Below are 14,835 nucleotides of genomic sequence, written 5' to 3'. Positions count from 1 at the left end.
TGCCTCCGAGCATGGCATTGGGGCCGTCCTGTCCCAGGTGAATGACCAAGGCCTAGACCAGCCCATCGCCTTCCTCAGCCGGCGGCTGTTGCCCAGAGAACAGAGATGGAGCACCATTGAGCGCGAAGCCTTTGCCGTGGTCTGGGCACTCAAGAAGCTACGCCCCTACCTGTTCGGCACCCATTTCAAAGTCCAAACTGACCATCGGCCCTTGCGATGGCTCATGCAGATGCGAGGAGAAAACCCTAAGCTACTGCGGTGGTCAATCTCCCTCCAGGGGATGGATTTCACCGTAGAGCATCGCCCTGGTATGGACCACGCCAACGCTGACGGCCTCTCCCGGTTCTTCCGCCTCAGCGAAGAGAACCCCCCAAGATGATGGGCAGTTCTCTCCGGCTTTCAGCTGGGGGGGACGCGTGTTGGACCCGGCCTCGTAGCATGGCTCTACTTGTCCCCGCACCACCTAACCTGGTACCTGCAGCCCCAAGCACACGGCCTAGCCGGTCCTTCCCACCAAAACACACGCACCCGACCCGGACATCCTCATCCATGGCCTCTCTCCTTTCGGCCACCCCGGGCCCGCGTGCCCACTTCATGCACCAAGATGGCTGCCCGGCCCCAGCGCGACCCTGGCCTAGAGGCGCCACTCCGGCTGGAGGACATCACGCTTCCAGGGGATGAGAGAGGGAGGAGCAGTTTCTGTCGCACCTCTGAACTCCCCTGGGACGATGGGTTTCGATCGGCCCTCCGGCCTCCCTGAGGGCTGGCTCCACGCCTGCTGGGTGTCTGGGACTCCTCCCGACCCGGCCCTGAAAGGATCAAAAGACAATGGCAGGAAACCCCAACAAGCGACCCCCAGGTGACAAGACCCCTGCCTGCACAGACTCCGGACATCAAAGGGGAGTCGCCCTATAACAAAGGGTGCTCTGGGACTGTCCGGCAGATTCGCCTTGGAACACCTGAGCCCTGCTGAGTGACTCGCGGCTCCCTGAAGATCGTAAGACCTCCGAAACTTGTGCTAGAGCCCTGCTGAGTGACTCGCGGCTCCCTGAAGATCGTAAGCCCTCCGAACTTGTGCTTGAGCCCTGCTGAGTGACTCGCGGCTCCCTGAAGATCGTAAGACCTCCGAACTTGTGCTTGAGCCCTGCTGAGTGACTCGCGGCTCCTCGAAGATCGTAAGACCACCGAACTTGTAACCGAGCCCCGCTGAGTGACTCGCGGCTCCCACAGACTCTCTTGGTCCCGCCGGACCCCACGACGACAAGCGTATCCCCCAGCTCGAGGATTGTGAGCTGTGCGCCGGGTACGCTCCTGCATTTGATTCTTATCCACAAAGACTGTCCCGCTACCTCCTAAACCCCCTCCAAGACTCATTGAGCCCACGCTCTCCTTGTACATCTTTGCAGTGCTAATCTGATTGATAAAGATTGATTCCTAAGAACGCACGGTGTGGTGTCTCTGTGTCGTGTGGTGCCAGGGGTACGATCCTAGATACGAGGTTCCTCCCCCTGAGGAGTCTCCCGCCAGTGCCCGGCTACGATACTTCGAGGGTGGGTCTCAGGGTAGTCAGGACCCCTTTCCGGGCTCCTCTGAGGTCGCCGTCTAACAGCAGCTACAAACTCTCAGCACGTACATTGCTTTTAGCAGAGTCAGGAAGTCAACTAAAATAGATAGCACAGGCAGAGTGAAAAGACGAAAGAATTACGAAGGAAACTTAAATGGACACCACAGCCAAAATGGCTGTCGCTTATGCCAAGTAAAATATTACAAGTTCCTAGGCATAGGTACCCCAGATGCCTCTCAGGGGCTAAGACATTTTCTTATGCTTTAAAAGGGTTCCGATAAATATCATGTTATCAATCAGCATCATATCGCTGACTTCTCGGTCTATTGCTAAACGGGCATTTACATTTTGGACATTTGTTTTAGATGGTAGACAAGTAGTACAAGTGGAAATACAGAGGGAACAAAGCATTGGCCCGCATTGGATACATAAACAACAAGAGAAGAGAAAAGCTATAATTATGAACAAGGCCGATAGTATTTTCAATCCCCATACAGAAAATACGCTACAGAACCATCCAGCCCAAGTCCATGTTCCTGAATCTTGATGTATCTCAGTGGATATTTTATGCATTTTGGAAATGGCATCATGAACAGAAGGGGCGTGGTCAAGGATAAAGACACAACAACTACTACCGATAATGCGACATGCTCCACCTAGATCAGCTAGAACCACGTCTAGCACCATTCGGTTTTGCAAAGTCACAATTCTCGTAATTTGGAGTTCTTCTGTAATATTTCCAAGCGCCTTTGCTGTCTGATTAGTCACAGCCTCTACTACATGGGTTAAGCGCCTGATTTTCCTGCTATTTAAAGCCGCACCAACAAAGAAAAAGAGTCCCAAATTAAAGCCAACATATTACTGTAATGCAGTGTCAGTTTGATCCACTTCATCATTATTCATAGTTCTTTTGAATTGGTTCAAGGAAATGCCATTAAACAGTTTTTGATCTTTATGATAAGAGGCAGGTGCTAGGAACACAGGAGGAAGCAAGAAGGACACGAAGCATGTTCCGGACCATCAGATTGATAGATGATAGTAGCCTTTACTCCCACAAATAAAATAAGTGTTGTGTGAAGATAGAAAACTGCTAATGTTCATTTCAGTAATGTTCAGTACTGTGGTACAGTCACTTTTTCCCACTGGGATACTACCAAAACTGCTCACACAAAGATTTGCTCGGGCTCTAGTAACAGCGATGACAAAAGGCCCGTTACCCTTGGCCGTTCGAGTGTTGGGGAAAACATAACGTGTGGGGGAATTTCCTCTGCGATACACCTCCATTTCCCATACAGTTCCTTTGGCTTGTGGGTCCCCTTCCTCATCGGGGTAACAAACTTTATTAAGCTTTGCATTAAGTCCTCCTACATCAGCTAGAGTGATATTTGCAATTTCAGAGGCCCACAACAGTGCGAACCAGGCTTTACAGGAGCCATCATGCGAGAATGGCAAGGGAATTAAAGGTGTTCTTCCCTTCTTCTGATGTGCTGGCATTATTCCACATATACAGCAGTTGGTAGTGTTCGTAGCATTACGAGTATGATGCAACATTTGTATGAAAGTGTTATTGAGGTACGACATTCGGTGTTTTCTTTCATGATAGGGAAGAGTAAAATAAAAATGACAGGAGTAGTAGCAGTCAGTAAGTTTTGAGCCGGAGCTACTTCCTCTACAACCCACATTATGACAGCAATGATGACAACAGTCAAAGTTAGTCCAATAGCGAGCATCATGTTTTTACTACAGACTTTTGCAGCATTCGATTTCTTCTCCTCCGGCATGTTCATTTCGTCGGCAAACAACAAAACAGATGGTGCTCTAAGGTCCTTGGCAGGCGTTGGTTTCTTCACTAACATTAAGACGAGTAGTCACTAATAAGCTACCCCCCTTTGTAGTCAGTCTTTAACCACCCAGGACATTGGCTCAAACAGTCTCTTTCTGCGCTGAAAGGTCTTTCTTCCTGGATTGAAGCAGATATCTAGATGTACCAGGGATTGTGTGGTCCGGGAAGACTTCCTCAGGTCTTTCAGGTGACACAGCTCGTCCTCTCTCGGTGACCAGGATGTCGCGGTGATCTGTCAGCACAGCTGGGCTCATGAGGGTATGCGGAATTTTACGACAGTGGGTAGCATGCACCCAGTTCTTCCGGTTGGCCACTCGTACGGCAGTTCTGATAGCCAAGAGGACTTGCTCTGGTCCACGCCAATGGGGTGCCAGGGAACTGGTTAGTTGAAATTACTTTGTCAAGACAAAATCGCCAGGCCGCAGATCATGGCCATCACCCTACTACCTGTCTGGAAGGGCTTCCCATACCTGCTGATAAATAGAAGACAAGCTGTCAGTTAACTGGGACAAATAGTCACTCATCAACACATGCGGTACACCTGCATGAGCAGAGCCCCTCTGCAGCCTTCGGAACCTCTATTCCAGGGTTGATTGTGATGCAGCCAACCTTATACTCTTAAGTGCATTATAACCTCGCGGTAAATGCTAACTTTACAACGGCTGCATGGAAACATGTTGTGTTCGGTGTCAAACACCTTGGAATCATATCTCCACACCAGTAACTGATGTGGGAGGTTTCATTCCACCCTACTAGAGGGAGAAATATGACAACACCAGTACACCCAGTACCAGCTTTCTCGACCCTGGCATCACAAGTTGGATGCTGCCAGCCACAGACATGAGTCTGCCCTCCTGCTGCTGGACGAAACTCCGGCAGGGGACAGCTGGACAATAGGTTTCCTGTCACAGGGAGGTGTGACCACCTCCCAGACAGGCTTTAGTGTATTGGGGCTGGGTGGGTGCACTCCAAGAGTGCTTTGATGTCTGCACTGGGGGCACATTTGGTGTCCCTGTGCATAGTCCAGCTCAAACCGGTTGCAGGAGCCATTTGCTCCTGCGTGAAACTGGACAAAGGACAGGGGGGTAGCCACTCTTCTGTCCTGACCCTCCCATAGGTGGGTCCCCAGAGTTTGTCCCACCCCTTTCTTGGGTATAAAGTAGGAACCCCTGGCTACAGGACTTTGGATTTACCCGGACAAAACTCTGTTACAGAAACAAAGTACTTCGACTATCTACACTTCGTTGGATGACTGAAGAATCTCCCTTGGAGTAAAGAATTTACTCCCCTGCAAGTCAGGCACCTGAAACACATCTGACCGGTTTGCATCTACGCAGCTCCTTAGGACTCCGAAGATTTCTGCAACACAGGAGGTGGGTTCCCATGGTCTCTGCGGTTGATCTGTACTCTCAGCAATTCTGAGATCCACATCCCTCGTGGAGACCGTGCAACCCGAACCCCTGGGCACCGTGTATATGTGCAGCAGCATATGCTTTTCGGCGATCCCGGAGGCTGTGCTTTGGGCTACTTGTAGTCCTGACCCTGAGCAATATTTCCACCGAAGATTACCGGCCTACACTCCACGAGTGTTCCGTGGGCTGGTATTTTGTGATTCAGCTCGAGGTCACTTCGCGATCCCTGGTCCATTGACCTGTGGGTCCCTGTGAAGCTAACTTTAACTTTCAGTGGGCTTTCCTGGTTGCTTCAGGCGTGCCCTGACTCTCCATCGCTTGGGGAGTCCCCAGGACCTTGCTGGTCCTCACAAAAACATCTTTTCTCTGACCACATGGGTTGCAGTTGCCAAGGCTTGTTGGTCTCCAATACGGACACTGACCCCCCAGCACTCGGCATCCTTTGTGGGACAGCTCACCTACAGACTTTGGTCATCGTCGACATCTCCTGGTCCCCGTGGCTGCAGAGTCAAGCTTCACCTCTTTTCACCTTCGTCTACCGAGCCCATGGTCACCCTGAAGTGACCCAGACTCTGTCCCCTCTGCTTTCATGTTCTTCTCAGCTCCGATCCAGGCTTGGATCACACCGGACACTTCTCCTCTTCCTGGCATTAGCACTTCTTCGCATCACACCATTGAAATCAACAAACGTTTCAGACACCACTTGACCCCTATGCACCCGGCTCTCCTGGGATAGGTAACACGCGTACCTCGGTACTCTCAAGGGTGCTGGCCTGAGAACCTTCTGAGTTCCAAAGGGTTTGCTTGAAGTCCTCTCCTAAGTGTCCTGAAACTTTAAAATTTCACCCGCCACTTTCCCATAGAATTGTACGGAGCTCGCGGCTATGTTCTCACACTGCACACATCCCCCGTGGGTCCCCTGTGTCACTACCTTGGGTGGTTCCTTGGGGTCCCGGCGATTCTACGTGCTCTAGGCACTGTGTCTAGTCAAGTTGTGGTTGTTATACCACTTTCTTAGTATATGGTTCGCTCTCCTCCTGGAGCCCGCTGTGTATTGTGCTATTTACTGTCATTCTAGTACTGTAATATTGTGTACCTTGTTCTCTAATCTCATAAAGAGGTTAGTAGAGAGTGTTTAGTAATAAATACATATATTTTATATATACCTTGTGTGGTTCTCCTTTCATTTGGTCATTCGGGAGGTTACAATCTGGTAAACCAAGCTGTTTTATATTCCTTCAAGACTTAGCCTGAAGGCTGCTCTCCATAGCTACCAGTAGGATAGCTTTCAATGAAGGTTGTCTTTAACCTAATCATCAATAAGGGTTGTTTCGACTGGTACAAGGTGCCCACTATAACTAGTGGACAGCATATACCAGGCCAACTTCTCACATTGGTGTGCAGCGGTTGGGATTCAAGCTTGCTATTGCTTTACCAGATAATCTCATTGAGTGACTAACTGAAAATCACAAAAGGTACTTAGGTACATATAATCAAGACTAGAATAAAGTAAGTTCTACTGAACTTAGAGTTGGGTAAGTCAAGGGTCTAGCACACCCTTTTTCCAACTCAAGAGAGTTTAGTAGTTCCCACTAGGTTAGGTAGGTGCCACACCACATAACACTAGTATGTCTTCTAGGGCAGAAGCCAGTGGGCCTCTGACAACTAAGTATGACTGTTAGACCTGGCACCTTGGCGTGGGTCTCCCTTCCAGTTTTTTGCTGTTGCCTCATGTGTTTTTGCTGGTGTTAGTTGCTCAGGGCACTGTGCCTCTGCTGTCCAGTGCCACAGTACAAGTGCTCCCTATTGTAAATTGATGTAAATATGAATTTGTGATTCCATGATTGGCTGGTTTGGTTTACCTGTCAGACCCTAGTACAGTGCACCAGGAGTGCCCAGGGCTTGTAAATCCAAATGCTGCTGGTTGGCTTGCAGCACTGGTTGTGCCACCCACAGAAGCAGTCTGTAAAAGTGTGTCTAAGGTATGCCACTGCAGAGCCTGCATGCAGTCTGGTACTGTCATGCTGACTGGGCAAGTGCACCCACTTGCCAGTCCCTAAAAAGGCCCTTTTTTCATATCAGTCACACCTATGGTAGGCCCAATAGCAGGGTGCATTGTAAGGATAAGGTAGGACATACCCTGGTGTGTGTGGCATGTTCTAATAGTGAATTACAGCCATTTTCGTTTTTCACTATTGCAAGGCTACCTGCTCTCCATAGGCCAGAATGGGCAGTTTGATTATTACATCTTATAATCCTAACTGACTCGGGGAACATGGTAAAAAATTCCAATTTAGTATGCCTGAACTCAGAATGATAAAATACATCTTTTAGTGAAGTTGGTTTTAACATTCTGTGTTTGAAAATACCACTTTTAGAAAGTAGGTATTTTCTTGTCTAACCATTCAAACCTGCCTCTGCTAGGCTGTGTATTCCTTGTCTGGAGTTTGAGTGACAGGGCTGGGGAATTCCAGGAGACAGGGTGAGGTGGCCCAGTGGTGAATAGAGAGATCTGCATCTAGATGGGAGGGAGGAGTTGCACCTGGGACCTGAATAGGGCTGTGCCTTCCCTCCACAATGCTGGCTCCACCTCCTGTAGTGCGTCTGATGTCTCTGCCCTGCACTCTGAAAGGAAAGAAGGAGTCAGGTAAACAAAGTGCTCCAGGACTGACCAGAATTGGTTTGAACATGGCAAAGGTCCCTCTGCCTTCAGAGGACAAAGGATTTTGGGGTATAAGTATTGGGACCCTGATCCCAAGAAAATAGATCACTTGGGGAAACAAGAAGAAAACTCTGCTGAGGAGAGGAACCAAGAAGAAGCTGAGGAGAAACTATCCCTGAAACTAGGGGATTGGTCTGCAGTGGTTGCCTTACTGCCAAAGGGAGGAAAAAGGAACTGTGTGTGTACTTTTGCTCAACTTGTGAACAGTCTCCAAGGGCTTGGCATGGAGCTTGACTCCTGCTGAAGTCTCAGGAACAACAGACTTCAACCACCAGCTCCCCAGAGTTCTTTGGAAGTGCCTGCTGCTGTTGGGGCCTTCTGAGGGACTGCGTGTCACAAGGAGCTGGAAGCTAAACTCAAGAAGGAGAAGCGTGCCGCCGTTAGAGCTGTTGTCGCATCGTGTAAAGGGTGTCGCCGCAGCAGTTGTCGCATCGAGCGGAAGCATCTCACATCTTCGAAGAAGTGTCTCGCAATTCCGAAGAAGCGTGTCGCCATCGCAGCCATGGTAGCTGACGCATTGCACTGCATCAAGAGAAGAGTCTCGCATCAATGAAGAAGCGTGTCGCAGTCGCAGCCGCTGCCGTCGCATCTGGGATGACGCCGCTGTAGCTGACGCATTACACCGCATCAAGGAAAGCGCCTCGCATCCACAGAGAAGCGTGCCGCCGTCGGAGCTGTTGTCGTCGCATCGCGTAAAGGGTGTCGCCGCTGCAGTTGTCGCATCGAGTGGAAGCATCTCGCAACATCGGGGAAGAGTGTCGCCGCCAAAGCCGCTGTCGTCGCATCGCGTAAAGGGGTGTGGCCGCTGCAGCTGACACATCGAATTGAGTCTTCTCGCAACATCGGAGAACCGTGCCGCATCTAGAAGGTCTTCACGTCTATTTCTTTGCACCAAAGTTTCATCGCATCAACATCGTTGCAACACTTTCGTTGCCCTGCGTGTCGCATCTAAAGGTACATTGACTTAACGTGTTGCATTTAAGAACTAAAGAGAACTAAGCTAAATTCCACCATCTTAAAGTAACAGTATTGTGGATTTTTGTTGTTTATGGTCTCGTGGTAAATCTATATAAAGAATACTAATTTTTTATATAAATCCTGTGTGGTGTCCATCTGTAGTGTTGTCACTTGATTACTGTATGTGTTCACAAATGCTTTACACACTGCCTCTGAGATAAGCCTGTCTGCTCGTGCCAAGCTACCAAGGGGGTGAGCAGGGGTTATTTTAGGAGTGTAGCCCTTGACCCTGACTAGAGGCGAGGGTCCCTATTTGTCACAAGTGTATACCTGTGTCAACTAGAGACCCCCAAGTCTAACAATGACCATATCACATTCCAAGAATTGAGGAGTATGTGTACAGCTAGGAAACTGAAGGCAGGGAAAAACCCAAGAACTCAATGCCTTATAGAGGCTTCACTTTTAGATGACCTCAGAAAGACCCCAGGGTCTGACGAGGCAGGCAAGTTGGGTGGGGCAGCAGAAGAGGAAAGGCCAGGAAGTGAAAACATCCAAACTCTGATGCTGACCAGGAGGATCAAGATGATTCTAACCTGGACAATCCAATTCTTCCTGAAGGTGAGGGAGAAAACCTCAGTTGTCGTCGGACGTCATCCGATCGCATTAGACCAGACCCTGAACAAGGATCACATCAGGGATCGGCTGCCCGTGACAAGGCGGACATTCTGGAGGCCATACGGGAATCACAAGTGGCACTGGAGTCATAAATGGATGGTATGGCCATGGATATCAATCATTAGCGCCTGGACCTACGGAAGATGGCAGACCGAGTTACTACTACAGAGGGGGACCTGGACCTTTACGGAATGAAGTCCAGCATTTACAGGCGACAGTGTCCGCACTTAAGGATCACACCTCTCGTCTTGAAGATAGGGCAGAAGATGCAGAGGGACGGTCGAGGAGGAACAACCTCCGTTTTTTGGGCTTCCCGGAAAAGGCGGAGGGGGTGGCGGTGGACCTATTTCTGGAGGAATGGATTGGCTCCGCCCTTCCGGGCCTCAGGCTCTCCAAGATGTTCGCGGTGGAGAGGGCCCACCGTTCCCTCGGCCCCCTCCCCCCCAAAACCGGGGTCGCCACCTAGAGCTCTAACGGTCACCCTAGGTTTGAGAACCGAGATAGCCATATTTACCCGGATTACACCAAAAAGTGCAAGATTTGCGGAACGACTTCCTGGGCGTCAAACGACGATTGAAAAACCATAATGTTTCCGGCCCGGTTCTGTGTACAATATACGGACAGGGTCCACTTTTTCAACACTCCGCGGGAGGCCACGGACTGTATGGACTCGATGGGCCTGGATGGGCAGGACCAGCACCAGGGATGGCAAGAACAAAGAAGAAGTGGTCGGCAACGGAACCAGCAGCGCCACACCGGAGAACGACGACCCAGGTCACAGGAGGTGTCGGGCGGAGGTCGAATCATGGTGGGGCCGGACGGCACTCTAAGAGAAGAGGTGGAGGGAATACCGACGCAAAACCAGTTCTCCCCATTGTGTCTGGTCCAAGAAACTCAATCAGAACCTGAGGGCACTGCCGGCTCAGTCATGGAAGGCTCCTGAGACACTCGTGGGCAAGTAAAGGGACTGCCGTGCTGGGGGTAACAGTCAGTGAAACTGTAAGTACGGGACTTGACCGCGATGGGGTTTGACTCAGATGCGCAGCACCTGCGGAGGGGCTTCAGCCCCAAAGACTGCAGGGGGGTTGGGAACGTCACTGTTAGGGTGGGGTCACTATTCCGCCAAACTGCAGTTCAGTCACTCCAACTGTAGTGCGCTGAGACGGCCTAGCTAGACCGTTGGTTGGGCGGGGTCGCGCTGCGCCAGACAGCTTGGCTGGTTACCAAGGACTGGGGGTTCTTAAGAACGTTCTTCTGACTGTAGTAGTTGCTTACTAAGTTGCGGGGGGTTTAAGGGGAGGGTGGCAGTTGTGGGGTGGAGTCCTGAGTCCTCAGACCAGGGTTGGGTTATGAGACGGAAGTACTACTGCCTGAGGGTGGGGGGTGGTGGGAGTTCACAATGTTATGTTTTGCAGTTTTATACCGGTAATGTTCCAAGCCGGGTCGCCAGAGGTCCTGGGAGATTTCAGAAGGGGGGGTCCCAACACAACACTTTTGGGTTTCACCTGTACATACGATGGGTGTCATGGAAGCGTAGGATGTTCGACTCATGCCAGGTGACAAACAGAATTATAAACTTATAACGTGGAATGTTAGGGTGCTCAATAACATAGTCAAACGGATCCGGGTGGCGACGTATCGTAGAAGATACAAGATAGCATAGCCCTTCTACAAGAGACGCACCTCTGGGGAGACTGTCTGAAATGTATCCAACGTCGATGGAGGGGCCAGTTTTTTGCGACTTCCTATTCGGGGTACGCTAGAGGGGCACTTATATGGGTGGCGCCAGGAGTCCCCTTTAAAGCTGTCAAATGTAATCCTGACCCAGACAGAAGATATGTGGTGGTGGAGGGGACACTTGACGGGCGCCACATGTGCTTGGTCAACGTATATGCTCCGAACAATGATGATGGGGAATTTTTAGGTACAGTCCTGGGGCAGTTAGACCTGGCACCAGATGTAGAACTGGTTATTGCAGGAGACTTCAATTGCGCCCTTGACGGAGAGCCAGATAGACACCTCCCAAAAGCGGAAGCTAAGCCCAAAACACGAGAAGCTCTGCGCCATATGCTCCGCAACTATCATTTGCTGGATATATGGCGGCACCGCAACCCTGGTTGTCGAGTGCACTCATGTCACACACCAGCAGCTAACACATATAGCAGACTGGACTATTTCTTTATACAGAAGGAGGCAGCCAATCGGATAGTGAAGACACAATACCTAGCCCGCAATCTGACCACTCCCCCCTGCTGGTAGCATACACTCTAGGCCGACCAAGATCCAAGATACCTCTATGGAGACTTAACACTGAGGCTTTAACGGACCAGGTTTAGAAGGAGACGATAGCGAAAGGGTTGGATGACTATTTTGAAGTAAATTGGAATACGGCCAGCTCGAGGGCGCTTGAATGGGATGCGATGAAAGTGGTGTTGCGGGGGGTGTGTATGTCCACTGAGGTGGGGGTGAGGAGAGTGCTGGAGTGGGATTTACAATACCAGGAGGTACGCTTAGCAGTCATAGAAACGGAGCTTCCCACAGACACAGAGGGGCCAGCCAAATGGGCAGAACAGCGGCGGAAGGTGGGGGACATATGGGATTCACTGGGCAAATACAAGAGAACCACGAGTAGACGCCGATGGTACAAGGAGGGAGACAAGGCTGGACGCCTACTGGCGCGCTTGATTAGGATGGAGACACAGCCTCACCCGATACTGTCTCTTAAAACCGAACAAGGTTGAATGGGCCATACACAACACGAGATTAATAGGGCATTTACTGCACACATACAAAAGATATATTCTGAGCCCCAGCCCCGTACCGCTACCCAGGCTATGGAGGCCTACCTGGCCTACGTGGACCTACATTGCCTTGACCTGGAGAGTCAGGAGTCCCTGGGGGCTCCTTTCAGAGGGCAGGAGGTGAGGGCGGCGATCGCTCACCTGAAAACAGCTAAATCCCCCGGGATGGATGGCCTGGCAGCGGAGCTATACAAAGAATATGGGGGAGTCTTGGTCCCTAAGCTCCTGGAAATCACTTTGGAGGCCGGGGAGACCGGCATATTGCCAAGCTCCATGCGAGAAGCGTTGATTGTGATGATCCCAAAGCCGGGCAAGGACCCCCCGCTCCCCAACTCATACAGGCCAATTTCTATGCTAAACGTAGATCTTAAAATCATTAGTCACGTACTGGCAAGTAGGTTACTCTCATATCTCAGGCAGCTGGTGCATGATGACCAGTCAGATTTTATACCAGGGAGGAATGCATTACGAAACATCCGCTGTCTTGCACACGTTATGCAATCACTGGGGGGCAGGGCCCAAAAGAGTACCCTGGCATTCTTGGATATTGAACAAGCGTTCGACTCGATCAGATGGGAATATTTATGGCGGGTACTTCTAAAAATGGGAATAGGTGAAGGGTTTGTGAATTGGGTGAGACTACTCTATACTCAGCCGGTGGCGAGGGTTCGCACGGGTCGATGTGTCTCAGATGCAATGCCAATAGAAAGAGGGATGTGACAGGGGTGTCTGCTCTCCCCCTTGTTGTACGCCCTGGCAATGGGGCCCTTAGCGTGTCATCTCCGTGGGGTTCTCCAGGAGCAGGGCATCTGAGACGGGGCCACAGAACATATTGTATCATTGTATGGTGGCGATACATTGGTGTACTTGCAGGAACCAGCCCACTCGCTTCCGATATTGCTGGCGGCTTTAGATCAGTTTTTCAAGGCCTCCAACTCCAACTCCCAGAGATGGGACTCCCATGGGTGCCAGATACGCTGCGCTATCTCAGGATCTGGATAAGCAGGGATAAGGACATCTTTTATCACCATAATATGAGGAGGATACTCAGGGGTCTACGAGGCAGTATTGCCTTCTGGAACACACTTAAGCTCTCACTGATGGGGAAGATAGCCTCAATAAAAATGGTGGTTCTGCCTCGATGTCTCTTTACAATGCAGGGTTCCTTCTTTGAACTCCTGCATCAGGTATTCAAAGAACTCGACGCAATGCTTATACAATTGCTAGGGAACGGAAAATGCTGTCAAGCCAGCCTAGAAGTTATGAAACGCACATGGGGTAAGGGGGGTATGGAAATCCCTGACCTAGAGTTGTATTATTTTGCATCACAATTACAGCACGCCATAGCCTGGTTAAATACTGACCCTTCCTGGGAAAGATCGCTGCTAGCAGACACGTGGAGATTGACAGTTGGGTGCGCTACTCTGGCAAACGAGAGGGCGGCAGGAACAATGTCCCTCACTGGGTAGATTACTCGCTGCAATATGGAACAGGGTGGTCAGGAGACTTATTCTGGAACGGCCATTTGCTCCTGAGGCAGACTTCCGGCTTATGCCACCCTTTGAACTCATTGAGCGGGTCATGTCCACTGACAAATGAAAGGCGGGGGACTGTCTCATGTTGTCGGACCTCTACCCGGAATAGAGGTTTATTACATATCAGGAAGCGGTAGACACCTTTGGGTTGGGATCGGGGCAATTCTTGCAATATGCCAAAATAGTGGCAACGCCAGGGCAACTATGGCCTACGTTGCCGGAAGCCCCAAGACACACGCATACCCTGGTCACTATGATTGTCATGGCAGGAGGGAGGAAGGGCGCTAAGGGAAGATAAAAAATGTGGGCCTTTAAAAGTAGAAGAGAAGTGGCAGGTGGCGAGTCCACAGGAAATTACGCCGCGAGATTGGGGAAAGATTCATGAAAGCGTACGCAAGGTGGCGGTGTGCAATAGGTTTAAGCAGATACAATATAATATAGTTCACATGACCTACCTCTCACCCAAGCGGCTACATACTATGGATGGATCGAGAGATCCAAGGTGCCCCAGATTTCAATATGCACAGGCAGATTTTCCGCATATGGTATGGGCATGTCCAACGATTCAGTCATACTAGACGGCGGTCCTAGCGGACTTAAGTAGAATAACAGGGTGGACGATTGCCTTGGAGGTGCGTACTTGTCTCCTTGGGTTGATTCCCCAAGACCCTAAATGCAAGACAAGCAGGCGGTTCCTGGTATTGGGGCTTGTAACAGCTAGGCGGCGCATAGCGATCCACTGGCTAGCTCCACGAGGGCCGCTGATAGAGAACTGGAAAACAGACTTGAGGGAGTGGGCACTGGCTGAGGAGGGGCATATGCGTAGCACTAGGAGAGATGCTAAACTTCTGGAAGTATTTCTGGCGTGGGGGTTAATGATCCAGGAGATAGAGGGAAGTGCTCCAAATTCCACACAGGCATCCTCGGAGGAGGATCATCACACGGGGTATGAGCCCCACACACAGGAGGGGAGGCAAGAGGATACCCTCAACTGATCTTATGATAGAAGAACCTCTAGGTGGTTGGGCCCGGTAGGGGGGTGGGGGGTTTGTTTTAGTTAACAGTTTACCTACTATGGGGAAAAAAAGGAAAAAAGGTAAAAATCACTGTCAGTTAGGGGAACATCTTCGAAGGGGCAGATTCGATCAAGACTTCTCCTTGAGTAGAAGTTGGACCGGTTACGGTCAATGGTAGTTTATGGGATATACCTGTATACGCACATGGATTGTACCTTTGAAACCACATTAAAGATTTTTTTTTTAAAGTGACCAATGCAGCAATGTCAGGACAGACCATTCCTTGGCAGTTGTTAATTTCACCTGGGGA

Source organism: Triturus cristatus, chromosome 1_2 (genome assembly GCF_964204655.1).
Source record: "Triturus cristatus chromosome 1_2, aTriCri1.1, whole genome shotgun sequence".
NCBI classification, from domain to species: Eukaryota; Metazoa; Chordata; class Amphibia; order Caudata; family Salamandridae; genus Triturus; species Triturus cristatus.
Note: the sequence above shows the minus strand (reverse complement) of the source record.